Source organism: Planococcus citri, chromosome 1 (assembly GCF_950023065.1).
Source record: "Planococcus citri chromosome 1, ihPlaCitr1.1, whole genome shotgun sequence".
NCBI classification, from domain to species: domain Eukaryota; kingdom Metazoa; phylum Arthropoda; class Insecta; order Hemiptera; family Pseudococcidae; genus Planococcus; species Planococcus citri.
This window is the reverse complement of record NC_088677.1, coordinates 80886929-80903433: the sequence shown is the minus strand read 5'-3', so window position 1 is coordinate 80903433 and position 16505 is coordinate 80886929. Positions and strand designations below refer to the sequence as shown.

Here is a 16505-nt window from a genome sequence, read left to right as displayed (position 1 = left end):
CAAACTGTGTGGGAGTACACAGAAACTACCCCATCATATGTCCTTGCGTACTCCTAAGTAATCAGTAGACAAAATTATCTTATCACATGTCCTCTTATACTCTCCAGCAACTACATATCCCTTTTAATGTAACACTTAAAATTACATTCGATTAATAATTCATTTTTTGTCCCCAGTGCATTTTCTATATGTAAGTATTCTAAGATACAGACGAAGAACGATGTTTTCAACTCGTAATTTTCACCCTGGTAAAAATAGACACATAACAGGTAGACGAAACCGGAACCCCACTGTGCCATGTACGAAGACCGACATCAACAACAAGTATTCACACCCTAAGTTCGTTACTCCAGCGACACAGTAAGCGAGTGTGACATTGACCTTGCTACATCTCGTCAACACAGAGCATAGACACCCGCATATACCAGCTGGAGAAGAATACGTAAACGAACCCAAATAAATACGTACACACATTGGTCCGAGATTCGCCACCAGAAGACGTAGGAAAGGAATGCGCTTAACAAGTAATCTACACACGATTCACAAGTATTCCTTATAGTGATTTTTTCTCTCACTCAGGTAGTTAGTTCCGTTTTATAAAAATACGAATTCGAATACTCGTAAGTATACTGAGATCTAGGTCTTGGCATACTACCTGTAATTTTTTCAAAATTCATACACACATAATATCACCGTTCAACATACTGAAAGATGCACACAGCATACAATAAACCCACTCTAATCCAATTTAAAAACCACCTTTTTTCCCATCAAAAACCCTTACTCGTAATCGTATGCATAATATAACTTTAATCAACACATTACTAGGCGCATTTACAGTTCAACAACAGCAACAGCCCGTACGTAAGAATACATATAACGTGTTTAATTTTTCTGTTATAGACAATAGTAAAACGACGAGATTTAAATATTATGCTACTGTAGGATACAAAGCCACAAACCCCCATAAGAAACCCGAAATAATCATCGATACATTGTGGATAATTAAATGGTTCCCAGCGCAATAGAGAAGACTCAGGGAATGGTGCGAGTTATGTGACAGTTATAGGCAACTAGAAACACTGCCTCATTAAGATACTACGTAAGATACAAAATTCGAGCAAAACCAGCAGCAGTAGAAACAAAATAATTGCTGGCAATGCAAGTAATAAGCCTGCATTACTTCGATGATTAATAGCAATCTCTATGAATTTGCTACTCTGAAAAACTGAACTCTATGCAAATTTTCATTCAACTCGTCTGACGATTCTATTTTTTTAATATAGTCAGCACTTTTTGAAAAATTTCATTCATAAGTCCAGACAAAACGCTACCACTTCTAGAGAGACCATTGGGTAACCAGTTAAAGGCCATAAACACGTCAACGTACGAGGACATAACTGTCATTCAAATTACGTATTTTTTCTCTATCACCTATTTGATTATTTTATTTTATTTTTTTTGATAATTACCTTGTCTTCTTATCGATTCTCACGCACAAGTGCTCATTACGGTCACATACACCCAAAAATTATAAACTTGGAGGTGGGAATGATTTTTTTCATATAATCTGTATCAACTGAAGAGCTGGTAAAATCAAAATAAAAGCGCTACCTTTTTTCGAATCAAACCTTATTATATGTAGTGCTGGGATCCATGCAACACCTCTCGACTTAGCTGTGGTAAGTTTTTGACTTTGCTTTACCTATTCGTTTCCGAGTTTGCTTTTTCCATACAACGTGATCTGGTTGGCCCATATCTAAGTGAGCCAATTGGACCCCTTTTGCATCGAATTCGCGAGTGATCATTTGTGTCTTTGTACCAAACTGCTGTGCTTTTTACCATTTCTCCAAACTCATCTCAAAAATCTCGTTATCCAACCGCAAGACTTCGACAAAAGCTCCAATAGATCATTCTTTGATCGATTTTTTCCAATACCTAGCCAATTTTCAATAGAATCTGCCGGATTTTCAAATGACTTCGACTCATTCCTTTTGAGTACTCTCCAGAACTTCGTTAATTTTTTTTGGAAATAATTCTCAGAACCTTTTTTCGATTTTCTCATCATTTTAATTTTCCCTCACGATTATGTCGTACTGCGAAATAATCTGTGACCAATGCAAGCTATCATTAGCCTTACCAGGACCATTTGCAAGAGCTATTCATGACGATATTTACATAACAGCGTGTAGACACCTTTTTCATCTTGGGTGCCTATACCGACTGTATATACACTCCACTATGAGAACAGAACAAGGTGCACCTTGTGTCCCATGTCCCCATCCGTCATGTAACCAATTGATCCTAGGATCTGATTCTTTCTTTGTCGACCAATCGCTACGAATATTCGAAGTACTCAATACTGACTCTAGAGTCCAGTCCCTAGTGAACCAACTAGCATTACAACGAGATTATATTACGCGTATTGAGATGGTATTGGTTAACGACAATATTACCCTAACAAGCCAGTTAGAAGATTATCGAAAGGAATACGCCAAATTGACGACCCAGTATAATAGGCTCCTAGATCATCAAATAGGAAACTTATTTGCAAATCTACTTCCGAGAATGAATCCATTTACAGATTCCCAACCTTCCTCCTCTCAAAGGGAACCCGTCTTGCCACAACCCTCGATTTCAAACTCAGGTATACCTCAGTGCACTTCTCCCCCACCCTCGTGGCGACGAGTCCAACAATCATCACGATCCGCCTTTGCGAAACCACAAAATCTTTCTTGTGGCTCTGCACCAATTCCAAGACCAAAACCAGCAGAGACCCCGATCCCATTGATCATCAATCCTCAAAATCAAGAGATTCAAAATGATTCAGTGACCCAGCCAATAATCTCGCAACTCAATTGCGTAAATATGAATGGGCCGATTCCGTCAACCTCGTTTGACAGCTCTAGGGCCCCAGATCCCAAACTTAGTAATATTTCAGACCACGTAGATGCTACGAGGTCAAGATCGAAAATTCCCCCACCAAAACCGAAAAAGGGCACGTCTGCGGACAAAAATCTTTTTCGTAAAAATTATAAAGCACGGTTCGGCTCCGATTCAGCCGAGTTGAAACCCTTTTATCCCATTAATTCCTACCCGCACGGCTTTACTGCCGCGGGATATGAAATTTTGGAAGATACATACAACGTCGCATTTTTCGCATACAATATCTTAATCATGGGGGATGGACACGCCAACGGTATTGCAAAATACCTAGGTGTGTCTAAACCCTATGAAAACCTGATCGATAATAAGATGTACTGTAGAGACCTGCTGGCGTCCGAACTGCTCTCATACCTAGGGACGTTTAAAGAACTTCCAAAGAGAATAATGATTTCCATTGGAAATTTTGATGTGAAACGAAACACGTCATATGAACACTTCTTTTATGCATTCCAAGCAATCTGTTTGTTGTTGAAAAAATTACAAGTTCAACAACTCACAATCCTCCCCCTCATACCACATGAAGATATCAACCAAACGACTTTCTCAGAAATCAACCGAGCCCTAAATTTCGATTGGGAACGGACCCTCGGAGGAAGGGTTTTCCACACCTCAGATATATTCGAAGAATTCCATAGAAACAGGACTGGAATGGACCGAAAAGGCCCCTTCTACCCATCTAACTTATATGCCAATATAATTCAGATGATGCGAGATAAATTCATCCCCCAGGTATTAAAAAAGCAAACGATAATCCCAAATCCTAGGCCCCCTACACCTGACATAGATATTTTGTCAGAATACACTCCTCAATTACTACCACTTGATTTAAAAATCCCTAGGATTTGCTTGACCCCTGTAAGAATACCTCCCCGTTTGACCACAACTCCTTCCACACCCTTAACCTCTTCTCACCCAAATACGTCAAAGGCAGTAACAGTACAAAGCACACAAACCTCCTCCAACGAAAACAGTAATCTCGGAAAGATGGGTAAACTGTGTCGCCTAGAACGTCGCAAAAATGACGATGACGACAGCTCAGTTCGACATGTACGCCGACGCACCGACCGAATCGTGCGTATGGTAGAAGCGGCTATAGAACAGGCAGAACGAGTCAGCTTGCCGTCTATTAATTTGTCACGCGAGCGTGCGACACTGCTTTATTCTGATCCTAGGTGTTCCATTAACGATCAACAGGTACCATCGCAAGATGAAGAGATAAGCGACACGGAAGCCGACGAATAAAAACGACTACATTAACCGAAACCAGTAGAGCTCTGGATCACTGGAAGTGCCTAATAAAAGTGAAATTGAATCTTCCCTGTACATAATTAATCATTTATTTTTTTTAATTTAACTCTAGAGTTAAGTATAAAAATGAAGCATGACTAACTTTTCAGACTCCCATCTATACACAAGATACAATAAGTAAGTATTTTTCGAAAAACACACTAATAGTTTGTTTCCCCACAGAATTATTATGACTCAACAAAAACGCAGTCCTGAGTAATGATCCATATTAAATGTTGATGTCGAGAGATTTCATAACTCGAAAATCTGAGATTCGTTAATAATAATACTGTTGGCGACTAAACGACCACATCTTCCCATCACAAAATATCCGTAATTCTTCAACAATTAACTTTTTACAAATCCACATTAAATCGACAGTTCAGATTTTGTATCCTACACTTTTGTATGTTATATGTATCCGTACTCAATTTTTGCATCAATATTTCTACTCTCATGCACGTATTTTTTATGCTATGTATAGATATTACTCACTTAAAATTAAGCAAAATTCTAGAATTAAGCAAAATTTCTTTTTTACGCAATCTTTTCATATCATTTTATACATTCAGCCTCTTTTCTCCATAATGTTAGATCCATATTTTTCTGCATTTATCGTTATGCCATACATTATGATTTTAGAATTAGATAAAAATCTTAGAATTACGCAAAATTTTAGAATTAAGCTAAATTTGTTGAAACTGTATGCATTCTCTAGAGAATAGGAAGGCAGGACTACATAACATTTGCAAACCTTTGAACTTTCTCAATTTTTCTTCCTTTTTGATCGGGGGTACAAATTCAAAAATGGGGAAACAAAAACTTAAAATCTGCGATATGAACACCGCAAAATTCGTCATAAAAGATGCTGGCTTTTTGTAAATATCATATTCGCAAGAAATTTTTTCCAAATTTATAGGCCAAATTGACATAATACTACTTAGTGACCAAGAACCACTCTCGTTGGTAGAGTACATACTCCGCGTATTTATTCCATCCAAATTTATGAGGACTATCTTCGCAACGAACCCATTAGGACACATTTGGCTACAAAAAATAGAAGGGCTACTTTTAGAACTCCAAAATTTTAGAATTTTTCTTACTATTCTCACAAAAAACATTACCATTTTCGATCCTGTTGATTGACACTGCGATCTCTGATTATCAAGTAATTGGTGTCTTTGATTGCGGGGAAAAGTCAATGGCATTTTTATTCAAAATTCCCACCCTCCGACCCATCTTGTGAAAACCTGTCACCTCAAAACAGTCTGTAGATCAACGCAGCAAAGTACGGAGGGGCAGGGGTGGCGCATCCTCCCTTGTCTTGGAAGGGAGGGGAGAGCGGGGTACGGCATATTTTTCCTCTTATTTTGTGATCCGTGCTTCCCCCCGTGACCTGCTGTAAAGGGGTCAACCCCCGGAAGGGCATATGATATGAGGAAATATGCCTTCATCACGTAAGGGATGATTAATAGAAGCATCGTCATAGTGATGAGTATAAGAAGCATCGCCGTAGCGATGATTAAAATAACAACTCCCAAAGACTGCGCAAGTCTGGTAATGTGAGAACTTCTTCTAATACGTTTTGATGACAATTCAATGTCATCAATAGCCGCGCATCGAACGATGCGCCTACGACTATAAATAGAGCAACACAGCCACGAGCCAAACTAGTTGTAGTTGTGTTTTAAATAAGTTGCATTTTAATCCAGTTGTATTTTCGGATAAAGCTGCACCTACGAGGTAGTCGCAAGACTACCGAGTAGTTGCACTTAAAATGATCTGAATTTATAATCAAGTTGTACCAATTAAATGGTATGCTCGTGTATCTCGAATCCGACCGTCGCGAAGGCAGGTTCTTGGTCACAAAGTGTATTTATGTATGTTAGAAGCGGATGAGTTCCCTCTACGGGGACACTCATCCCCTATTTATTCCGTTCTCGCCCACTTCTATAGTGGTTAATATTATTTTGCTTCGTGATTAAAATTATCGATCGTAATTCTTCACGTTCTCTATTGGGTATGTCTCCGATCCTGCTAGCCATCGGAACATACTTCTCGTCTGGAAAAGCACCCTCAGTAAAAATAACCAAGACCTGTCGACTGTGTCTAGTATTAGGGACACCCTGAAGAGACAGGAAAAGCGGACAGTTTGTGAACCTGATGAGTAAGTCATCAACATTAATAGCACATTTTCTAGGAAATGTGTACAGTTTCAATGGGTAAGAAATTACCAACCTCATTATCTATTAACGAATATTAATTATTACTTAATTTACTAACTCGAGTCTAAGGTAGTAAAATCATTTTATGCTCGTTTAACTTTTATAATATGTATTTTTATGTTATTTCCGAGCAACAATAAATCATATTATCTTGTATGTATGCATTTGATTGGTGATTGGGAATTATTTCTGTGAAAAGTGAGTAGTATGACTGAGACCTCTCCAATATATTGAGCTAACCAGGCGAGGCAAATATTCACTACCTTAGGGAATATTTCTTGTTTCAACTAAGTAGGTAGTAATTCTGATAAAAACCATCTATCTCAGTCGTGATTAATCTCACTATATCAAATTCAATTTGTACACTAATCTCAATACGCTGTGAAGTCGACTGCGGGTAGACATCAATTCGTTTCGCAGCCTCCAGCAAATTTTTGGAAGTTACTGGTGCTTCCAGTAAATTAAAACTTAATGGATTTCAAAGGCCAAAATTCACTCTGCGCAGTGCGTGCTAAAGTTAATTCGTACAGATTTTGTGGCATTTTTTGAAAAACAGAAATTTCTAAAAAGTTGCTGGAGGCGCCCGAAGGAATTGAAACTGCCTGCAATCCACCTTGGAATAATGCCAAAAATTGGGTGCAAACTGAATTTCATCTTTCTACCTCTAACGGAGGCGGAAGGGTAATTTTTTAAATTTTCAAAAATGTATGAAATCGATGGACAAAAATATGTTTCAGACTGGAATACACCAATTTTGAAAAAAAAAAAAAACAACGGGTACCTTATCGGCCATGAATTGATTCAAAAAGTACATAGCTGGAAGCTTCAAAACTAGCGTATTGAAATTAGTTTATAGAGTAAATTTCTGCTTTCTAACTCCATTTGATGAAATTTGGTGGAAATTTCAAGTTTCAAAAATCTGCTGGAAGCTCCGGTAATTTCCAAAATGTCACTGGAGACTCCAAAACGATTTGAAATCGACCTGCAGTTGACTTAATGGTGTATTGAAATTAGTTTACAGAATGAATTTCGGCTTTCCCAACTGCATTTGGTGGAAATTTCAAAGGTCAAAAATTTGCTGGAGCCTCCAGTAATTTCCAAAATGTCACTGGAGACTCCAAAACGATTTGAAATCGACCTGCAGTCGACTTCATAGCGTATTTAAATCAGTTTACAGAATAAATTTTGGCTATTTGATGAAATTATGCGGAAATTTCAAGTTTCAAAAATCTGCTGGAGGTTCCAGTGATTTTCAAAATGTCACTAGAGACTTCAAAACGACTTAAAATCGACCTGCAGTCGACTTCGTGAGGCATTGAAATTAGTTTACAGAGTGACTAACGGCTTTCCCAACTGCATTTGGTGGAGATTTCAAGTTTCAAAAATTTGCTGGAGGCTCCAGTAATTTCCAAAATGTTACTGGAGACTCCAAAACGACTTAAAATTGACCTGCAGTCAACTCCATAGCGTATTTAAATCAGTTTACACAATGAATTTTGGCTATTTGATGAAATTATGTGGAAATTTCCAAGTTTCAAAAATCTGCTGGAGGTTCCAGTAATTTCCAAAATGTCACTAGAGACTCCAAAACGACTTAAAATCAACCTGCAGTCGACTCTGTGGCGTATTGAAATTAGTTTACAGAGTGAATTTCGGCTTTCTAACTCCATATTTGAGAAATTTGGTGCAGAAATTTCAAGTTTAAAAAATCTTCTGGAGGCTTCAGAACTACTCTTTCCAAAAAGTTCTGCTTTTTGCTAAAGTTGTCAATTTTTAATTTTTTTAAATACATTTTTAATTGAAATGTTTTGGCTTTTATCTCTATCTTTGTACAGTTTGAAAAATGTTGTGCAAATCCTATTAGTCCGGCATATGACAATAGGAGTAATTGCACCCCACCACCGATCCTCCGGGACAACTTTTTTCTTGAAGGGGACATCCTAAGGAACATTTTAAAGCAAAGTTGCCAAAAAAAAAGTTGGCCTTACTTATAAAATGGCGGCCATTTTGATTGACAGGTCAGCCGAAATCGCAGATTTTGCGTTTTAACATAGGACTTGCACGAACTTTTTCAAACTTTACAAAGATAGATCGAAAGATCATCCAAAAATTTATCACCTGTCAAAATTTCAAGTGCTAAAGTGCGTTTTTCGATTTTTGGTGAATTTTTGAAAATCAAATTTAGGCCAAAAATGAGGGGAAAAATCAAAATTTTACCAAATTGACCAAGAAAGCTGAAATTTGGGATACACCCTATTTTCGACATGCCAAATCGATTGGAAATTGTTTCAAACCGTTTTGAGCAGTTCTGGAGCCTCCAGCAGATTTTTGAAACTCAAAATTCCCACAAATTTCACCAAAATGGCGTTGAAAAGCTGAAATTTATTCTAAAAACTAATTTCAATACGCTACGAAGTACTGCAGGTGAATTTCAAGTCGTTTTGGAGCCTCCAGCGACTTTTGGAAAATTCCTAAAACCTCCAGCAGATTATTGAAACTTTAAATTTTCACAAAATTGAATTTCTAGTCGTTTTGGAGCCTCCAGCGACTCTTCGAAAATTCCTAAAACCTCCAGCAGATTATTGAAACTTTAAATTTTCACAAAATTTCATCAAAAATGGAGATGGAAAGCTGAAATTTACTCTATACTCCATTTTTAACAGCCTCTGAAGACGACTTCAGGTGGATTTCAAGTCATTTCAGACCCTCCAACAACTTTTTTGAAAATTACTGGAGCCTCCAGTAGAGTTTTGAAACTTTAAATTTTCATAAAATTTCATCAAATGGAGATGGAAAGCTGAAATTTAATCTACAACCCAATTTTAACACCCTCTGAAGACGACTTCAGGTGGGTTCAAGTCATTTTAGGGCCTCCAGCGATTTTTTTGAAAATTACTGGAGCCTCCAGCAGATTTTTGAAACTCAAAATTCCCACAAATTTCACCAAAATGGCGTTGAAAAGCTGAAATTTATTCTAAAAACTAATTTCAATACGCTACGAAGTACTGCAGGTGAATTTCAAGTCGTTTTGGAGCCTCCAGCGACTTTTTGAAAATTCCTAAAACCTCCAGCAGATTATTGAAACTTTAAATTTTCACAAAATTGAATTTCAAGTCGTTTTGGAGCCTCCAGCGACTCTTCGAAAATTCCTAAAACCTCCAGCAGATTATTGAAACTTTAAATTTTCACAAAATTTCATCAAAAATGGAGATGGAAAGCTGAAATTTACTCTATACTCCATTTTTAACAGCCTCTGAAGACGACTTCAGGTGGATTTCAAGTCATTTCAGACCCTCCAACAACTTTTTTGAAAATTACTGGAGCCTCCAGTAGAGTTTTGAAACTTTAAATTTTCATAAAATTTCATCAAATGGAGATGGAAAGCTGAAATTTACTCTACAACCCAATTTTAACACCCTCTGAAGACGACTTCAGGTGGGTTCAAGTCATTTTAGGGCCTCCAGCGATTTTTTTGAAAATTACTGGAGCCTCCAGTAGATTTTTTAAACTTGAAAATTCCCCAACATTAATTTATCAAATGGAGTTAGCAAGCTGAAATTTACTTCGCAGACTACATGGCGGTTTCAATAGTTTTGAAGCTTGCAGCTATTTTTGGGAAATTTCAATTTTCCAAAAAAACGTCATACAACCTTTCAAAAAGTTGCTGGAGGCTCCAAAACGACTTGAAATTCACCAGCAGTCAACTTCGTAGCGTAATGAAATTAGTTTGCAGAATTAATTTCGACTCTCCATCTTGGTTTGATAAAATTTTGGGGAAATTTCAAATTTTAAAACTCTACTGGAGGCTCCAGTAATTTTCAAAAAAGTTGTTGGAGGGTCTAAAATGACTTGAAATCCACCTGAAGTCGACTTCAGAGGGTGTTAAAAATGGAGTATAGAGTAAATTTCAGCTTTCCATCTCCATTTTGATGAAATTTTGTGAAAATTTAAAGTTTCAATAATCTGCTGGAGGTTTCAGGAATTTTCAAAAAGTCGCTGGAGGCTCCAAAACGACTTGAAATTCACCTGCAGTACTTCGTAGCGTATTGAAATTAGTTTTTAGAATAAATTTCAGCTTTACAATTCCAATTTGATGGAATTTTGTGGGAATTTCGAGTTTCAAAAATCTGCTGGAGGCTCCAGAACTGCTCAAAACGGGTTGAAACCGTTTTCAATCGATTTGGCATGTCGAAAATAGGGTATATCCCAAACTTCAGCTCTCTTGGTCAATTTGGTGAAATTTTGATTTTTCCCTCATTTTTGGCCTAAATTCGATTTTCAAAAATTCACCAAAAATCGAAAAACGCACTTTAGCACTTGAAATTTTGACAGGTGATAAATTTTTGGATGATCTTTCGATCTATCTTTGTAAAGTTTGAAAAAGTTCGTGCAAGTCCTATATTAAAACGCAAAATCTGCGATTTCGGCTGACCTGTCAATCAAAATGGCCGCCATTTTGTAAGTAAGGCCAACTTTTTTTTTGGCAACTTTGCTTTAAAATGTTCCTTAGGATGTCCCCTTTAAGAAAAAAAGTGTCCCGGAGGATCGGTGGTGGGGTGCAATTACTCCTATTGTCATATGCCGGACTATATATTGAAACGCAAAATCTGCGATTTCGGCTGACCTGTCAATCAAAATGGCCGCCTAAGCGGACTCCCCGACTATTATAAAATTTGTCGTATTGACCCCCCCCCCCAATTGAATGAGATCTGGAAACGAAATTGTTTTGAGAAAATAACTGCTGTTTTCGGCACCCTTTTTTAACCAAATTTTCAGAAAGCTTTCTACTCGACCCCCCCCCTCCCTCCTCCTACACACACAAAAAATTAACTAAATCAAATTTTTTGCAGGAAAATTTTCAAAAAAATTGAAATTTACTACTTTTTTACTACTTTTACTAGTACTTGTCAGATACCCTGATATGGTAACGCAGACAAATACAACTGACAAAAGTCAGGTGCTCGCAACCGTGGAAACGTACGAGTACATATAAAAACTCACATACGCGAATACGTATCTCTACATTGTATTCTAGATTACTAGTACTGTATATGAAAAAGGGACGGAAGTGTTGATGGTGATTGTTTTAGCTTTTTATTCGCCAACACGAACGCAGCGATGACTATATTATTAAAATACTCTCGCTTAAATATCGTTATCATATACGAGACTAAAAGAGAAGAAAAGGATAAGATATAGAATTTCGGCCAACTAGAACTTCACACGGCAAAGGATTCAGGATTGGGATTGAGATCGCGGACAGGGCAGGGCCGCCGGGGGCAAGACGAACAATACACGTACGCGTCGTTAATTCAACACTCATTCCAACCAACGTACGAGTATACGAGTACGGATGGTATAACGTCGCATTCTACCGCCTTCGTGAAGTGATAATGCTATAAAAAGTGCCGCCATGCGCCATTCCGCTCTACACTGTATGGAATGAAATCACGATAATGATTATAATAAAGATAGGAAAAGAAATAATGGCGGGGAAATGGCATAAGATGAAGTAAAAACGTTAAAATGTTAGGTACAAATTGGTTACATTATGTATAGTAAAATGGATCTCGGGGCGTTCACTCGTTGTGATAGATATTTTTGCGAGAAGAAGAAGAAAAAAACTGAACCGAAGAGAAGAGAAAAAAAAATGCGCGCTATGGGAGATGTGTAAGAGACGCTGGCAGACGTCAAGAAGGTGGGACTTTTTAAGTTATTCGTACGTGTACGCGTGTGAGTGCGAATATGTGCTAAGATAAGTGTATTGTACAAGACAGTATATAGAAATAGATAGACACAGACACACATTGCACTGCGAAGAGAGAGAGAAGAACAAGGAATAACGGCGGTGGCGGCGTTTAAATATCTATTACTTTTTGCCGGCTGAATGACGACGGCGAGAGGAATACGAAGAGGGAGACGGAATTACGTGAGAGGAGTCGTTTGTGTTCGCGTCGAGATCACGCTGTTGTATGTATGGTACTCGTAGTACGTACGTACGTACGAGTATTTTGCACGAAATTCTCAGGAGTCAGAAAATTAGAAAATCGTGCCAAAGGGGTTGTACTCGTATGAAGTCCACAGAGGGTCATACTATATATCATCAAACTAAAGGTAATAGCGAACTTTCGCTCCTAGCTTTTCTATCTGTAGTATGTACGCTGCTTTCTCTCGTGTTGCTAGTATCTTAACTGTTTTTACATTACATGGTACACCACCCGCGTACAACACGTTTCGCCCATTTCGTTATTTTCTTTGAAATTTTCACCTTTTCTTTTAGCGCGGCAGCATGGTGGGTAACTATGGGTCTGGGTTTATGAGTGTGTGTGCGTGTGAGAAGCGCGCCAATGAAAGTGAGCGTGTTATGGAAAACTCCTACGTTCATTTTGCGTACCGTCTTTTACCCGTATATTGCCTCGAGGTTATTTGATAATATGAATTTATATGAGGTTAGGCTCTTATCCAATATTACGAGATTATTACGTTACAATCTGGTTCATTCAGATGTAAGAGTACCTACTACCTATGCGATGCGAGATACATTGTGTGACGTGATTTAAGTCTGATCTCGTTAAATCCGGGAGTTTGTAACCAATACAACGAGCAATTGTAGAATTAAAAAAATCACACACAGCTCGCGAGAGAAGACCGACTTTTCGTTTTCAAAAATTCAATGTACGAGTACGCAGTCTTCTAAAATATCTACTGTGCCGAAAAGATAATGAAATTCACATGTCACATGATTTTTTATTGACGACGAATTGATGCAACTTTCAAGTGAATCATTCGCGAACGAATCGATTTATTTTCGATAAATCATTCGCGAACGAATTAAATTTTAGTGAAACATTCGCGAACGAGTTGATTCATTTTCGATGAATCATTCCCGAACGAACTGATTCATTTTTTGATGAATCATTTGCCAACGAATTGATTCATTTTCGATGAATCATTCGCGAACGAATTGAATTTTAGTGAAACATTCGTCGAACGAGTTGATTCATCTTCGATGAATCATTCGCGAACGAATTGATTCATTTTTGGAGGATCATTCGCGAACGAGTTGATTCATTTTCGATGAATCATTCGCGAACGAATTATTTCATTTTCGATGAATCATTCGCAAACGATTTCGGTGAATCATTTGCAAACGAATTGAATTTGATTCATTTTCGATGAATCATTCGCGAACGAATTGATTCATTTTTGGAGAATCATTCGCGAACGCATTGATTCATTTTTGGAGAATCATTCGCGAACGAATTGAATTTTGGTGAATCATTCGCGAACGAGTTGACGCACATTTTGGTGAATCATTCGGGAACGAATTGATTCATTTTTGGAGAATCATTCGCGAACGAATTGAATTTTAGTGAAACATTCGCGAACGAGTTTATTCATTTTCGATGAATCATTCGCGAACGAATTGATTCATTTTCCAAGAAACATTCGCGAACGAATTGATTCATTTTCGGTAAATCATTTGCAAACGAATTGGATTTGATTCATTTTTGGAGAATCATTCGCGAACGAGTTTATTAATTTTCGATGAATCATTCGCGAACAAATTGATTCATTTTTGGAGAATCATTCGCGAACGAATTGAATTTTAGTGAAACATTTGCGAACGAGTTGATTCATTTTCGATGAATCATTCGCGAACGAATTAATTCATTTTCGATGAATCATTCGCGAACGAATTGATTCATTTTCGATGAATCATTTGCAAACGAATTGAATTTGATTCATTTTCGATGAATCGTTCGCGAACAAATTGATTCATTTTTGAAGAATCATTCGCGTACAAATTGATTTATTTTTGGAGAATCATTCGCGAACGAATTCAGAGTGTCTACTAAAATCAAAAAAGCGAATTTCTCGCCTTTTTCTTGCTTTTTTCTTGCTTCCAAAAATAAAATTTCTTTCCCCTCTTCATATTTACGCATAGATAATCTTCGCTAACTCCCCTAACCCCCCCTCTCCCCAACAAAATTTCTCAAAAAGTTATTCTTCAAAGCAGAGAAGTGAATTAATTTCTCAAATGGAAAAATAGTAATAAAAACAAACGTTGAGGAAAGTCTACGTAAGTGAATTCAATTGTACATATTATGATGACAACCGTAACAAAATGAAAAGTAAACTCGAATGCGGATCGAAGTCGTGTTATTTGGGGGAGGGGGAGTATGGTGTCATTTTTCCAACAAAAAATTGTTATTTTTCCGACAAAAATCAAAATTTTAACGTGCTGAATACCAGTGACATACACAATTACAGGATCAACCCATGAAAGAGCTTAGGTATATTTTTACTCGTATTTGTGATAGAGGGGAGAGCAAAATCAGAATTTTAGACACAAAAAATCGACATTTTAGGTTGTTTTCAGAAAATCCTTCACAATGAATGATCATTTTATTGAAATGAAGTCAAAATTACTGCTCGACCGAAGCGAGAGCCAAAATTTGTTGAAAAAATTGTGAAAAACGAAAAAACGACCATTTTGTATGCTTTATTTTACATTTTCATCGGAGCACAATAATATCAACAATTCTGAAAAGTTAGTCGTTCTGTTCAGTGAATGAAAAATTTGCACTTTTAAATGGTTTGGGTATTACCTGGAAATCAAAAATTTCTTATTTAATTTTTGAATTCTCAAAAGTTTTGAAAATAACATCTTGAATGGCCCGAGCGAAGCGAGGGCAAAATTTTTGGAAAATTTTTGATTCGAAAAGTAGAACAACATCAATTTTAACAAAATAAAAACTTGAAATTTTTCTGGGAAAACTTCAATTTTTCAGAGATTTTTGATGTGAATTCTTGGAAATTTTCTTGCTTTTCGAAGGAATTTCTATACTATTTTCTAACTTTCTTGCCACCCAAGCGAATTTCTCGCCTTTTTCTAACTTTCTTGCCTTTTTCTTGCCAGTAGACACCCTGTTTCGAATTTTAGTGAAACATTCGCGAACGAGTTGATTCATTTTCGATGAATCATTCGCGAACGAATTAATTCATTTTCGATGAATCATTCGCGAACGAATTGATTCATTTTTGATGAATCATTCGCAAACGAATCGATTAATCTTTGGAGAATCATTCGCGAACGAATTGATTCATTTTTGGAGAATTATTCGCGAAAAAATTGAATTTTAATGAATCATTCGCGAACGAGTTGATGCACTTTTTAGTGAATCATTCGCGACTGAATTAATTCATTTTCGCTTAATCATTTGCAAACGAATTGAATTTGATTCATTTTCGATGAATCATTCACGAACGAACTTATTCATTCTTCATGAAACATTCGCGAACGAGTTGATTCATTTTTGATGAATCATTCGCAAACGAATTGATTCATCTTTGGAGAATCATACGCGAACGAATTGATTCATTTTTGGAGAATTATTCGCGAAAGAATTGAATTTTAATGAATCATTCGCGGACGAGTTGATGCACTTTTTAGTGAATCATTCTCGACTGAATTAATTCATTTTCAATGAATCATTCGCGAACGAATTGATTTGTATAAGTGACTCCTTCACGAACAAATTCAATCATAAATTAATGAATCAATCAATTCGTTCACGAATGATTTACTAAAAATGAATCTATTCTTTTGCAAATGATTCTTTTGATACATTTCTATTAAAAAAAAATCTTTAAAAAATATCAATTGTCAAAGTGTCCTTATGTTATTCATGTCCAATCTGAATTTTCACTTTTTCAGTGATCCACTCGTTCGCGAATGGTTATTCTCCTCCGAGCAACTCGTTCAGGTATCAAAATCTTTTTCAAATTTTTATTGATGGACTTGAAAAAAATCAAACTTTGTTACGTTCTTAATCACTGGATTTGATTGTCGTTCTCGAACGATTCGTCGATTCTGAGCTAATCGTTCATCAACGATTCGTTCACCATTTCTTAGAAGCAGATGAGATGGATTAGAGAATGTTTCATTTTATCTTGACGAGTGTCTGATTTCATTTTCAAGCGATTCGATTGTTTTCGAACAATTTATCGATTCTGAGCAAATCGTTCGCGAACGAATAAAGT

General features: G+C 36.9%; 1 protein-coding gene across 1 annotated transcript in view; it reads left to right on the top strand.

Annotated features, from left to right (window-relative positions):
* Window positions 1-16505, top strand: part of LOC135837357 (uncharacterized) — a 288834-nt gene that overhangs the window by 180198 nt on the left and 92131 nt on the right. The window lies entirely within an intron of this gene.